Raw genomic sequence first — 13892 nt, 5'->3', positions numbered from 1 at the left:
GGTATTTAGTCATAGCTAGAATGGTGGTGTTTGTTTTAAACATACTCTGGGTGGTGGGGTTGCGGTATTTGCTTTTCGAAATTTAAACATAGCGGTATTTTATTTCTTTTCCAAATTTATATGTATATGGCGGTTTAAGCATAATGGTGGGGGTTTGCTTTAGGCATACATCATGGCGGTATTTTTTTTTTTTGAATTTAAGCATTGCGATATTTTTTTTGTTTTCGAAATTTAAATATGGCGGTTTAGGCATAGCTAGTATGGCAGGGGTTTCTTTTAGGCATACTTGGGGGTGGGTGGTTTAAGCATACTGGGAGTGGGGGTTTAAGCATAGTGGTAAATGTTTTAGACATACTTGGGGGTGGGTGTTTTAAGCATACTAGGGGTGGGGTTTAAGCATAGTGGCAAATGATTTAGGCATAGCTAGTATGGCGGGGGTTAAACATGACAGGTTAGGCATAGCGGTTGGAAATTAAACATGGCGGTTGGAAATTTTGAAAATATGGCGGGGATTTTATTTCTTTTCGAAATTTAAATATGGCGGGTTAAGCATTATGGTGGGGGTTTGCTTTAGGCATACTTTGGGTGGGGGTGGGTGTTTTACGCATACAACATGGCGGTTTAAGCATAGCGGCATTTTATTTATTTTTGGAAATTATACATAGCGACTTAAGCATTATTTTTTTCGAAATTTAATAATGGCAGTTTAGGCATACTCGGAGTGGGGGTTGGCGCCTTTTAAGCATAGCGGTAAATGATTTAGGCATAGCTAGTATGGCAGGGATTTTAAGCATAGCGGCATTTTATTTAGGTATAGCTAGTATAACGGGTTCCTTTTAGGCATACTTGGGGTGGGGGTGGGCGTTTTAAGCATACAACATGGCGGCTACAGTGTAATGGTGGGGGTTTGCTTTAGGCATACATCATGGCGGTATTTTGTTTCTTTTTTTCGAAATTAGACATGGTGCCTTTTAAGCATATATTCCTTATTTGATTCTACTCTCCTCAAATGGTCTCGTGGTCTAGTGGTCAAGGTGTCTGCCTCCTAACCACGACGTTGCTGCGTCCCACGGATCGAATCCACACACCGCCCAGGATTTTTTGTATACAATTCCTGCCTTCGAAGCGACGGTGGCGCACTCCGGTAACTAAATGCTGAACTAAGATGGCGGCCTCCACATAACAAGATGGCAGCCCCCAGTGGCTGCGACGGTGGCGCGCCCTGGTAACCAATGTCAACAGCAATGGCGGCCCCCATGAAACAAGATGGCGGCTCCCAGGTGGGGGGTACTGGCACAATGTTTACATTTCAATGTTTACATTGATCCAGTACTCCATACCTCCTCCTACTCTTGAGATCTGCGTGGTTGGGGAACATAGTCAGTATCCCTGCCAGCTGGATCACAAGAAACCTCAGTAATGTGGCCACCACAAGTATTGAATTATTCTTGTATATAGTTTGGTGCCAGTTACAAGCCTGGATGACACAGAGGACTGGAAAATGGAATGTTATCACTTTGCATGTATCTGAAAGCTAATTGTGTGTTTGAAGATTTGTTTTAGTTGCAGCTATGGTTCGTTATTCTTAAAGTGGCGTAATTGGATTTGACTTAACTCACTATGTTTTCGCAGTAACAGCATATGCACTTATGTAGTCTTAAAATACTTGGGTAAGTACAAATTTGTAAATGCTATAACGAGGCTTAGAAATAACACACTGTATTCTACTTTACGAGACAAAAAAACATTTCCATAAATGTAAATGTAAACCGTGTTAACAAATATTACTTGACATGTAATTATTATTATTTTACTTGGAGACTTAACTTACCAATAGTTCCTTGAGGTCTGCGTGGTTGTGGAACATATATACACTATCCCTGCCATTTGAATCACAAGAAACCCCAGCAATGTGGCCACCAAAAGTATTGAATGTAGTCTTGTATATAGTTTGGTGCCAGTTCCAAGCCTGGATGACACAGAGGACTGGAAAATGGAATGTTATCACTTTGCATGTATTGGAATGCCGACTTGATGTAAGTTTTTGGACATACGCCATTGCTAAAAACTTTTTCTGTTGAAGAAAAACTAAAAAATAAAAATAAAGAAATATATAAATAAAACCCCAAAAAAAGGCAAAAAAAAAACATAATTAAGCAAAAAATTGCTGTTATCAACAAGGATATAAACACCCCAAAATATTCCGTGACAGGAATATGGTCAACAAAACAAAGAAAAACAAAGAAAAATGTACTAAGAGAACGAAAAAAAACCCACAAATGATGACAGCACAAAAATATTGAACCCAAAAAGAATTCAGCACAACAGTTGAGACGAGACAAAAAACACGACAAAACGAAAAAGACGAAACGAACACAATAGTTTTACCAAAACAGAAACAAGCGACGTTTCGGGAACTGCAATCTGCTCCCGTCCTCAGGCAGAGACGCAAAAATCTTTTTAAGAATATTGTTATGAATAAATTTTTTTTAATAATTGAATTTATTATTTGAAAATTTATGTTTATTTGTTGAAAATTATCAAAAAACTAATGGTTAAAAGCAGGGTCATTTATAATTAAAAAAATGAATAGATTTTAAAATTTATTATTAAACTAATTTTTTTAAATAATTGAAACCTATATGTTAATTTGTTAAAAGAAATAAATTTATTTTTAAGATTTTATTATTACAACTTTTTAATTAATTTAAATCTATGTTGATTTATTTATCAAAAACTTATGGTTATACGTGGATTCATTTTATAGTAAAAAATTAATATATTTATTTAACATTATTTTAATGTTTTATCTCACATTATTTCACTACCATCGACCGACAAATACTACGTTTTTTTTTGTTTTCATCAATTACTTTAAAAAAAAATTTTCCTTTAGGGTTCTTTATAAAAGATGTTGTAAAAATTGCCGCCGCTACGTAATGATTTTCCAGAGTTGACACAGAATTTAAGAGCGTATTGCTTCCATTATTCTATAATAAAGTTTTTAACCAATGTGTTTGCTCGCGTTAGCACTATCGTTCTATATTTAGATCACTTGTTATTGTGTCTAAGCGGAGGTATTTGCCTTTTGCTCGGGGTTCGTATCCCATCCGGTGGGTACGAGTGGTTAGTTCTGTGTGTAAATGTGGCGGACGTTGCTGTGAGCCTGCGAGTGTTCTCGAGTTGCTCTCGTTTCCCTCTCAACATCGGAATGTAGTTGACGTTACAATGCATCGGTGTGGGGGGGGGGGGGGGTTATCTCTAATTTAATTGTATCAATCGTGGAATTTCGCAACCAGTATATAGAGCGAATAAGAGAGACAAAGAGAGAGAGAGAGAGAGAGATGAAGAGAGAGGTTTTGTATGTTTTCATTAATGGTTTTACACTTGTGAGTTAGCGCACATACTTTATAATAGTTGTAATTATATTTATTTTTTAAATACATTGTAATTTCATCCTCCTAATTTAGCTACACAACGATTATATACTAAAAGATTCCTGTGTGGTTAATAAAAGTATATATATTTTTTTAATGCATGTGGCTGTAAATATGAAATTGATGGTACTATCTTCTTTCCACCCAATGGTGCTATGATGAATATTTGTCTGTGTGTTCGCTAGCATTTTTTTTAATATTTATTTTTTCTAGTTCAATTGTGATATGTGCTTACTTTCATATACAATGCTTGGGGTGTAATAGAATGTTCTGTTTCATTGGGTTAGTATTGAAAGGGTACTTTGATAAATATGTTTTGAAGTATGGGGGGTTCTATAGTACTTATATATCATTCATGCATATATTCGTGTGTCATTGTATCTCGATGAACTTATATTTTGTGGAATATGAGTGTTAAGTTGGCTAGTGCGATTTCTTACATTGTATATATTTAAGGTTTAGGAATAGCTAATATTATGTTACCAAGTTGTGTTCCGGCCTGTTTTCACTTAAACTATGAGAATGCTAGCCAGATTTAACGTACATGTTTGATTTTTTTTAATTGAGTCTTTTACAATAATTACATATTGGTTGCGCACTGGCTATCCCTTCTGTCTGTGAAGGACACGTCTGGCAACTCGTGCTGGGCTGCGGTGGCCGGCAGAGTTTAAGGTCTTTATATCGATACTTTTTTCTTGGCTGCTTCATTTTTATTTCGCGGATGGGTTTGTGAAAGTGATGGAGAATATTCTATTAAGTGTGTTGTGTTTAGCTACTATCGGTGCTGTTGTTTATATATTACAGTTCTCGTTGTTAATCAATGTAAATTTAGATTTAAAATAAGTATAAAGGTTCCAAACATGATGGTGGAAACATCCTGGAAGTCGCGCGTGTGTGTGTGTGTTACGATCTAACCTTGTGTTTCGATACATATGTGGGACAATGTGTGCTACTGCAATGATTATCATCCTTTATCCGCGAGGGAATTGGTCTTTGAAGCTTCATCTTACTGATCTATTTGCGTTTTTTTTCACCTTTCTGTGTTTGTAATGTCTGAACTTTGTTTTCTTTTTTTGAAGTGATTACATATTATTGGTAATTTTGTTTGCTTTTTAATTGTATATTTATAACTATATGCTTCTGGATAACCTAAGTCATTGTTAAGTGCATATTTTTGTAATATTTCTGTTTGTAACCACTGGATGTTTTATCATTACTTCATTATGTGTACAGGCAACTACTGGTGACAGTATGGTTCTAGATATACGACATACCCGAGGATTTTTTTTTAATATGTTTCATATTTAAATTGTTATAATTGTATGGTTGGTATCTAAATATACATAATTCCATATGTATCGTTTCTTGTCACTACATAGCGCTTGAGCAAACATCAAATTTCTTACACTAATCCATTTTTCTCAACTTGTGTGCGAACATACATAATTAAAATAATTTGTGCGAAGACCATGGGTCACTAGAGTTCGCAATTCCTTTCAATATACTTAAATATAATGCGGAATCTCTCTTCCATATGGGTTTTTTAACTTAGGTTTTGTTTAGGTGAACCCAAAAAAAAAAAAAACCTTTTTCTTTTAGATGATGAATTTAATTTATTTGGGATGTGACATTTAGTATAGAAAACGTGTTTTGTCGCAAACGTATATGTGGTTTCATTATATTAATTTAGCTTAGTCATTTAACTTTTACACGTCTTTAACGAGTGGTTGTCTTTTTAAAGTCGGTGTCTAACTCTTTCTATTTCACATGTATGTTATTAAGGATTGTGACCATTACCATCGAACATTTTGTGTTGGGGAAGCGATGTCTGGTCTTTCTGAATGCGTTTTTCTTACGCTAGGTAATGTAATTTTTTTAGTATATATTTCTACTTAATTGTACTCTCATGTGTATACGTCAATATTTACCTAATTTTCTGTTCAGTTTAGACTTTTGAAATTGCTCTTTTTAGTTCATTCTCCCGTTTTGTGTTTTATTTTTATTTTTGAGGTTGTGGTATTAATGTATTGTTTCTTTTATATAATACTTTCAGTTATGGCGGTTACACCTGTTCTCATTGGTATACATGTGTCTTTTTTAGTACAGCATCTGTAGTATATGGAATGTAATTTCTCCTGACCATCTCTGTGGGTTTATGAAGTGTCTGGGTTTGAGTCTTATGGTCGTTTCGATGTAGGTTGCAATATGCCTGTAGGCGTTGTTTGGTTTTTTCGAGTTGACTTGTTATTTCTGGTAAGTATATTATGATAATATTAACGAATTATATATGTGGTGGTAGAAATTCAAGGAACGTTTATGATGAGAATTATACAGTTTTGTTTGTGTACACGCTTCAGTTACTTCAATACTTATTATTAGTATTATCCAGACACTATATTTTAATGTAAAGATATTTTATATAGAAGAAAATTGGTTATTTTATGTCTGGCAATAAATGGATTAGCACTAGTAGGTAGTACATAGTTGGTGGGCAATGAGTATTCGTACACCACATGTTTACTTTCATGTAATTATTATTTCCTTCTTTACTCCTTGTCACTTGAAAGTCGTTGTCGGGCTTCGTTGTTCACGTTACTTGGTTTAAAGGCATGGGTGGCGTAATTAATAGTTTGAAAGGCATCCTTGTTGTTTTACATATTTTAATATATTATTTTATCCAGCATTACAGCTGGGGGGCTTCTGTTCGGAGGACGCTGCGTGTTTGTGTTATTTCCGTCTGCCCTCCAGGCAAGTGAAAGTTACTAGTGGTCCGCCGAGGCGTCTGTCGTGTTCTGGACCATCGTCAAAGCGAAGCGGTGTTTGCTATGTCTGTAAACGATTTTGGCTAAGTGGTTATTAATATGAATATCATCGTGTGTTCTTTCACAAACATTACTGGTGTGTTCTATTCAGGTTTCGTTGAAATGGGATTATAGTGCTTCCTATGCTTAATGGAATGCGTAGTAGTAGAATATAGATTCTTAACTGAACCAGTAACCTTTTATTTTACGTCTTGTTACTAACGCCAGAGCTTCCTATGCTTATTGGGATGTAGTGATATAGGTTTTTTTATTTACCCCGATATATACTTAATTATTATTATTTACTAGTATGAAGTCTATAGTTGGTCTCTGATTATTCATCTACCACTATATAGATATTTTGTTTTATCTAGCCTTGATGGAAAGTTCACAATAATCTTATAAGCATTATTACTGTACAACATGACTCTTATAATATTCTTTTATGGGTGCCAACACTCCTTATTTAGAACACCACACGATATGGCTATGTCATGAGCGAAAGGGAAGGGTGGATAGCTGTTTATGTTTGTTTGTATAAATAGTATGCTTATTTATTAACGATGGTATAACTATTTTATAATGATGCATAGTTTATTTTATTATTAGAATAAAATGGTATGTTTTCTTATATGAATGATAAATTACGCAGAGCTGATGATAAGCATTTGTATTACACAGACCGTTAAAACGACTTATGTTTATATTCCTACAAAGTATGACTATACGAGTTTAAACATTAGCATATTTAGATTAGGGTATAACGCGCATATATTCCATTTAATATTATTTAATGGCTATACATACACTTTACTACTATATTTGATAACGTATTGTGGCTATATCGCTTTGTACTTCATTTTATATAATGACTACACATAATACTATAACCGATTTTATTTATTAATGAATGTATACTAGCTGGGCTAGCACTAAAGACTCGTATGTGCGTCTTATTTTTTTTTTAATACATGGGAATAGCATGTTTTGTCTCTGGTGTTATGCCGTTCGTTCGCGAGGTCTTATGTGGGCTGTAGTGTATGTTTCTTATGTTTCGGTTGCTTAATAACATATTTTGAGGATGTAGGTATTAATGGTTATTGATATTTATTTGTGTTGTCATTTATCGGGCCATGCCATTTGGTGTGTTGACTTGAGAGTGTGGTAGTTTTATAATATTGTTCTCGTATATAGATTTTTTTTTAAATTCTGGTTTTGGTATGTTGTGATTTACTTATGGGTTGTGTCCGTCCTTATTTATTTCATCAATGTGTTACTGAATTGGTATTTTTATAACCTTTCTTGCTTTTGCTGTCGATGGTTTTGATTGTTTATTTTATTACGTCATATCGTTGTTTTCTCGCGGTTACGTGTTTGTTTTATTTTTTCCTATTTACGTATAGGGATTTTTACTCTTTGCATCATGGTGTCTCAATAAGCGAGTATTATTTCATGGGAGTTTTCGCTGCTGAGGTTTTATATGCATTGCACTGTATTGCGTTTGTGAGTGTCTGCTATATCATTTTGATTGTTTTTTATTATGTTTTAATTGGTTTTTTGTGTTGTTATTTACACTTGATTTATGGTATATTTTTTGTCACAGTTATAGTTCGGCGGTTTCATGTATTACTGGGCTGTACGTTTTTAATTGTGTTCCACGCTTAGGCTGTCCTGCAAGTTAGTATGGAATGTTGCGTGTCAGGGTCGAAAAACAAGTTTCCCCCTTCTCGCTATCGTCGCACGAGGACTTTGTCAACAGTTTTCAGAGTGCTTACACGGTGTACAGACGTGTTTCTCTAACGCTCCCGCTTTGTAATATATTTTATAAATTTACTTATCGTTAAACGCTGTCGGTTGTGCGGGTTGCTCTCCACACGGCGTACATAGGTGTTACTATTTTTAATATATCTTTTCGTCTGCATTTTTATTTTTATTTACACGTCGTCGGGTTGGACTGGGTGCATTCCGGTGAGTTTTTCTTTTATGTATGCTTATTTGCTTCGTGCCGCAGCTGAGCGGGTCGGTGTTCTTGTTTTTTTTTCCTGGGTTTTCGCCCACTCCGTGCGTTTTTTTTTAATTTTAAATATGTTTGTTACTCAACGCTACGGCGCACGAGCGATCGTTCAACACTCTTTCCTACACGGGCGTTTGTTCAACATTTATATAAATTTATTTGTTACACGTCGCCGGGTTTTGTTGGGTGCGTTCCGGTGAGTTTTTCTTTTATGTATGCTTATTGGTACATGTTGCAGAGCGCTATTTGGAGGGTTAGAACTGTTTTTATTTTAACTTTGCGTAATTTTTTTTAACTATGCCTATATGGTTTATTTCTGGCATTTATGCCGCAGCTACATTTTATTTTTATTTTGTTTATTACTTAATGCTACGGCGCACGAGCGATCGTTCAACTCTCTTTCCTACACGGATGTTTGTACAACATTTATTTATATTTATTTGTTACAAGTCGCCGGGGTGGGCGGGATGCGTTCCGGTGAGTTTTTATTTTATGTATGCTTATTTGCTATTTTTTTATTACCTCGGTGACATACGTAATTTGTTTCTGGCGATCGTGCCGCAGCTACATTTTATTTTTAATTACTGAATGCTTCGTGTTACCTGTAGGGGTCCTAACTATGCTTAATACATTTCTATGCCCGGCGCACGAGCGAGGCTTCCAGCACTGCGTTTGTACTCGACGTAAAATAATAGTCACTATGCTTAATACTTAAAACATTGGCCGAGAGCCAATTACTACACAGTGTTTGTACAATATTATAAATTTTAACTATGCTTATTTTCTGTCTTTACAATATTATAATTTTTTAACTATGCTTAATACTTTCTATGCTTATTACTTAACACACTGGTAGAAAGCCAATTACTACACAACGTTTGTATGATATTTATTTTACTTGATGTAAAGTAATAGTCTTTGTACTACCTATGCTTAATACATTTCTATGCTTATTCATGCTATCGCTATGGCATATTGTATCTCTCTCTGGTCCCGTACTATTATACGGTGATCTACTTTTTTTTAACTATGCTTATTACGTTTTTTTACACTATGCTTATTACTTGGCGTGTTGCACAAGTGCTACCACTAAAGCATATTTTACGTTACTTTTTTTTCTTTCTGGACAAGTACTATAAGATGGCTTGAGGTTTCTTTTTTGTTCTCACTTTACATTATGTCCTCGCGGCGACAACATGGTGGTCGCTCTCTGGGCGCGGGGTTTTGAGGTTATGTTTATTTAGTCATAGCTTATATAGCGGGTGGGGTTTTTTAAGCATACTGAAACATGACGGGTGCTTTTCGGAATTTAAATATGGCTGTTAGAAATTTTAAAATATGGCGGTTGGGAATTAAACATTGCGATTAAGCATACTTGGAGTGGAGGGGGTTTAGTCATTGCTAATATGGCGGTAATTGATTATAGCATACTCGGGGTTTTATATACATAGCTAGAATGACTGTATTATTTAAGCATATATATTTTTTTCGAAATTTTGGCATAGCTAGTATGGCAGGGCCTTTAAGCATATTTTTTTTAATTTAAAGACATGGCGAGTAAGCATAATGGCGGTTGCTTCTTTTAGGCATACTTGGGGTGGGGGTTTATAGGCATTTTTTTTCGAAATTTAACGGTTTAGACATAGCTAGTATGGAGGCATTGCTTTTCGAAATTTAAAGACATGGCGGCGTATATTCGTTATTTAATTCCCCATACTTCATCTGATCTCGTGGTCTAGTGGTCAAGGCGCCTGCCTCGTAACCACGACGATGGTGCGTCCCAGGGATCGAATCCACCCACCGCCCGAGATCTTTTGTATACAATTCCCACCTTCGGAGCGACGGTGGCGCGCTCTGGTAACTAAAGGCTGAACTAAGATGGCGGTCTCCAGCAGACGGAAAAAGATGGCGGCCTCCAGTGGCTGCGACGGTGGCGCGCCCTGGTAGCCAATGTCAACAACAATGGCGGCCCCCAGGCTGGTACTGGCGCAATTTTTACATTTAAATGTTTACATCGTCCCAGTAACGGCTTGTCACTCATACTTATGTTCTGTTCATGAAAACTTTTCTCTGCTCATACAAAAATTGAAATCTTTGAAAATGATTACTCAAAGTTCCTCACAAGAAATTATACAAACAGTTACCTGCGAAAATCAGAGTGAAGCTTGTCTTGAAAGGAAGTGCCACCAATGTAAGAAAAAAAATTATAAATTTTAAAGAGTACGATGGAACAGAAGACACAACATTACAAAATTGGATTACAAAAATGTATCACATTTCTGTGAAAGGACAGGAGAAAACTTGCATTAAAACAGTAAAAGAAGATATTGAATGGAAAAAATGAGGTCTGGCTGTTGCATTTGAAGAGTCTTTATGCAAATTCTTGCAGCAAACAGCCAACATGAAACATCAACATCATGTACTAGATCATTTGAAGAAGAATCTTACCTCTAATGAACTTTTGATTCACGTAGATTTTTCCGAGAATTGCAAATATGCAAGTGAAATCCAGGCAGCACATTTTGGAGGGTCAAAACCTCACATTTAGTTACACAATGTTGTGGCATATATTTACCAAAAGGAAACTCAAAAAGTGCAACCATTATCTTTCTGTATTTTATCGGAAAGTTTACGCCACGATCCCCCAGCAATATGTGCACACTTGCTCCCTGTCATCGATGAACTAAAAAAACAGGTTTGTAACCCTGAGGCGGTCCATTTTGTCAGTGATGGACCAACTACACAATACAGAAACCGTAAAATGTTCCATCTAATAGGAAAATTTCTCGCTCCTGCTCTAAATGTGAGAGAAGCCATTCACTGGCATTTTTCTGAAGCTGGCCATGGCAAAGGTGCACCAGATGGCATTGGAGGATGTGTTAAAAGAACTGCAGACAGGCTTGTAGCCACATGTACAGATATTCCCAATTTTCAGAAATTGTATGAAGTGTTACAGAAGGAGATTTCTGGCATCAAGATCCTAAATGTAAGAGAAAGCGAAATTAAGGATATTGAAAATGAACACTAACCCAAATGTATTCCAGCTTTCAAGGGAACAATGCAGGTCCATGAAGTAATATGGAATAATGGATTCTGTACTTTACAAATGAATCGTCTGAGTTGTCTGCAGTGTGCACGAACAAATTCGTGTTCTCACTATGGGCTTGCCACCATTCAGCTTTGTATCCTTTATTGTTGCACTCTACACTGCCTAATTTAATCACAAGTGTTCTCACTTTTATTTTTTACCAAATTAATTTATATGAAGCTTGATATTGTCTCAGGGTAGCACTAAATCTCAGTTACTTATGCAAACTATTCAAAAATATACCTACACTTTCCTTAAAATCATTTATATCAGGTTCTACACCAGGTAAACTATGTTTTTAGGATGTCTACACTTATTCAAGTGCTTCATCAGCCTCTTAACCAGATAGCGTGACCCTCGTACCGTGTACATCAGCAAAAGTTGATGACTATGTAGTGGTAACAGTGCACGGAAAAAAATTCACGCCAGTATGTCGTTTTTGTACTGGCAGTTCAACAAAGAGATGAATTCTCTGTCAAATTTCAAAAGAGATCTTGTAGTGATAAGTTCATTTTTCCAACTGAAGATGAGACTTATATAATCGATTCCAGAGACATACTGAAAGTGTTGGACTACCCAACTGTAAACCAACGTAGGTAATACTTGTTTCAAAATATAACATCAGAATTCCCACAAATAGGCTAGAATTAGTTGCGGGCTTTGAACTGTCATGTTTTGCTCATTATTCATTAAGATTGTCTACTGTTATTGAGTTTCGCTGTACGTAGTTTTTAAAATTTAATTAACTGAATTTTTTTTTTGTTTTTCAATGTCCAGTTTGGAGTAGGCTTTAGGATATTAATAAAATCCAATTTTGAAGTTTTTTATACAGCTGTACAAATGTCATTTAAAGAATTACATTACATATTAAAATCCCTATTGATTTTCATAATATTATGCTGTTCTTGCACGCAATGTCTCCTCTGTTACGTAGCTGTATCCTCCGTAACAGTATTTTACAAAACATTAAAAAAATCTATAAGTAAAGGAAAAAAAATTGTTGACCAGTGGCATACATCGATTCAGAATAAGTTAATAAGTGTATCAGAATAATCACAAACTTAAATCGATAAAATAAAAAAAAAAATAATTGAGCACTTCAAAAACTCCCTTTTTCCAAGAACGACCCGTATAAGTAAAATCAATCCCTTGTCGCTGCGTAAAACCACGAGCTACAACTCTTGCTTTTCTTCGCTCAAGTGTTCCATCGGGCTTTAATTTATTTTTAAGTACAATTTTACATGTGATAACTGCTCTGTGTTTAGGACGTTCAACTATTTCCCAAGTATTATATTTTATCAAACCTCGAATTTTTTCAGAGATAGCTTTCATCCATTCAGCTGCTTCGTTATAACACATGTGAGATGTGCAACCACTATCTAGACAACATCGATCATCGCTTGATGTAATCTTCGTATGTGAAGATTCCTCGGTAATTTTCTCTTTGATTTGGAACACATCTTCATCTTGAGATTCAACTTTTGACGAGTATTCTTGACCATCATCACTTTATTTTCTGGGACAATCAATTGTCTTATGTCCTATTTTATTACATTTAAAACAGTTGTATTTGAAAGGCCTATTAAAATCACTATTGTATCTACGTGGACTTCCTCGATATTGCTTGAAATTTTTCTGATTTTTCCTTACCCACATAACCTCAGAATCGTCTGTATCTCGTTGATTTCTAGCTTCATACCTTTCGATAATTTTTTCTCGAAGAATATCCGGTTTTGGCAATTCGTTTTGAGACTCCATTGCACATCTAAACATTTCAAAACTTGGTAGTAGTGCGTTTAGGGGTTATTCTCAGAAAAAGGGACAATTGATGAAACCAACTACTTTAGTCTTATTATATTGAGTAAATTTACAGATTTTATATAACTTAACTTCAATGCAATCTTTTAAATATGTACCATTTCACAAAATATGAATGTGATCGGTATTAGAATTAATGAAACCTTTAAAGTTCTTGAAATATCAACTCCATGGACTGTAGCTCAATACATCTATATGTAGTTTAAGTACTGGAATTGACAGTTTTTTTAGTAACAATTAAAATACTGTATGAAAATGCAAATGTTCTGTACTACATATATAAAATAACAAAAAAAAATTGTGGTAATTTTTTTAATGTATCTAGTTCTGTTCCCAAAGTAGCCATCAACTCCATAGAAAACAAGAAATTGTAAAAAAAAAAAAATCACAAGATGGCATTGGCACCAATGTTTTAACTGCAATAGTTACATAGATTAAGCCTGTTGTGTCCTATATTTGTCCTCGGCCTCTCTCTGCAACCAACATGGCCGCTTCGCCAAGAAAGCCGTATCCCAACAGGCTTCTCTACACCAGCCGTGGGATATAGGCTACGAGTGGTGCCGTTTACATATCATAGATGGCAGCACGCATCTTTTGAACGGTTATAGCAGTGCATATGGATTTATTAATGACTGTATAATATAAAATGTGTGTCAGTGCTATATATGTTATAAGTAAATAATATCCTAGTGTGTGAATTACTGGGGAGGGCACAGGATGGCCTGTTTTCCTGT

This window comes from Bacillus rossius, chromosome 1 (genome assembly GCF_032445375.1).
Source record: "Bacillus rossius redtenbacheri isolate Brsri chromosome 1, Brsri_v3, whole genome shotgun sequence".
Lineage (NCBI taxonomy): Eukaryota > Metazoa > Arthropoda > Insecta > Phasmatodea > Bacillidae > Bacillus > Bacillus rossius.
The sequence above is the reverse complement of the archived record's forward strand: the minus strand, read 5'-3'. Positions refer to the sequence as shown.